Source organism: Zingiber officinale, chromosome 7A (genome assembly GCF_018446385.1).
Source record: "Zingiber officinale cultivar Zhangliang chromosome 7A, Zo_v1.1, whole genome shotgun sequence".
Lineage (NCBI taxonomy): Eukaryota > Viridiplantae > Streptophyta > Magnoliopsida > Zingiberales > Zingiberaceae > Zingiber > Zingiber officinale.
In genome coordinates, this window is record NC_055998.1 from 63,652,193 (window position 1) to 63,654,128 (window position 1,936).

Here is a 1,936-nt window from a genome sequence, read left to right on the forward strand (position 1 = left end):
TCGATTTTCTGAGGGACTTTCGTGACAGGAACATGCCCGTGTAAGGACGTTTGAGGGGTAATCTTGAAGGGGAAATTAGGTATTTCAAGAGGGTAGGATAGATTGTATGCATTAATCTTTATATCTAATGAGGTTGAGAAGTAGTGATTTCTATGTTGATTTTTCGAGGGACGCACGTGACAGGCAAGCCCATGTAAGGACAACATAGGGTTCATTCCTAATTGATCGCATTTAGATATATTTCAGTCCTAGGCCGGGTGTCTATTGCAAGAGGGAACCGACAACCTTCTACAAATGATGGACAATTGAGAAATGAGATTTGGTAGATCATTACATTGAACAACATTACAAAGAAATCAAAACTCCTAGAACATACCTTTATCATTGCCCTTATTCTTGTTTCTTATTCTTTTATTTTTTTTGTTTACCTTTCATAGTTACACTTAGACTTTGTAAATCAATTGATTGGTTGTTTAGCTAACTCGCTTTGAGACATCTTTAGTATTTATTCCAGTCCCTGTGGATTCGATATCTTTTATTATTACTCGCGACATATCCGTACACTTGCGGAGGTCAACAAATTTTTGGCGCCATTGCCGGGGACTACGCTATAACATTAGGGATTATCAATTGAGTTAGACTAAACATAACTCTTCTTTTCTTTTCATTAGCATAATTGAAACTAATCTTTAGAATTCTGTTTTCATCATTTGCATATCTTCCTAATTCTTGAAAATTCTTTTTGTTGCAATTATAATTCTAATCTAACTTTGCATTCTTGATTTCTAGCACTCTAATATAACTTTTCTCTGTTTTCTCTTTTGATCTAGTTTCTTTCTTCTTTTCTTTTGTAAACATATCTTGCAATCTTTAGCATATGAATTATTCTAGACATTTTTCTTTTTTCCTTTTATCTTTTCTTTCTTGTTTTCATTATGCACTTTCTTTCTTGCAATTTAATTTATGCATTTTTCTTTCTTGCTTTTCATATTGCATTTTATTTCTCGTATTTGATTCTTCATTTTATAATTTTTTTCTTGAGTATCTATGAGCACTAACATGTCAAGCAGACCCATAAGAAATTTTTCTATACCCTTTTCTGCAAGATTTTTATCTCCCATTGTGCAATCTCAAATTGAAACAGAAAGTTTTCAACTAGACCCAGAGTTAATTTTCATGATACAAAGTCACAAATTTGGAGGAGAAGTATCAGAAAGTCTTTATCTGCATCTTGAAACATTTTTAGAGATTTGTGATATGTGTAACTGTGAGGGTGTCTCAGTGGATGCAGTTCGATTGATAGCATTTCCTTTCAGTGTCAAGGATAAAGCAAGGACTTGGTTATATTCTCTCCATCCTCAAAGTATCACAAGTTGGGAGCAATTGGAGAAGCAATTTCTGAATCATTTTTTCCCTCCAAGCAGAACAGTGTATATGAGGAATTGTATAACAAATTTTGCTCAGTCATATGGAGAATCATTATTTGAAGCATGGGATAGATTCAAGAGTCTTCTAAGACAGTGCCCTCATCATGATTTTGAAAAATGGTTGATTCTGTACATATTCTATGAGGAAATTTATTTCTCAAACAAGAGTTTATTGGATTCATCAGCTGGAGGTTCTTTTATGGACAAAAGTGTAAATGAAGCATATATTCTAATTGATCAAGTGACATTGAACCTCCATGAATGGTCGAACATAAGTTGGATGAAATTTCCCTCAAACATTCAAGAAGTGTAAGCCATAGATGCTATAGAGCTTGTCAAACAAATTGTAACTCAACCATCTATGAGTTTTGAAAATCACAAGCCACGGAAAGGGGAGTTCAAACATTTAGGGGCAAAGATTGAAAGTATTGTTTCAAATTGGTTTAAAGAAGATCCCCCTCCTTCGCAGACAAGATCTAGTGAAAAGTGTGATGATGTTGGGTTGAGAA

The 1,936-nt window shown here is 34.0% G+C and overlaps 1 non-coding gene across 1 annotated transcript; it reads right to left on the reverse strand.

The window, feature by feature from the left end:
- Positions 1 to 1,432: 1,432 nt before the first annotated feature.
- Positions 1,433 to 1,538, reverse strand: LOC122003093. The gene has a single exon (XR_006117766.1). It is a non-coding gene; the product is annotated as a small nucleolar RNA R71 (small nucleolar RNA).
- Between the last annotated feature and the right edge of the window lie 398 nt (positions 1,539 to 1,936).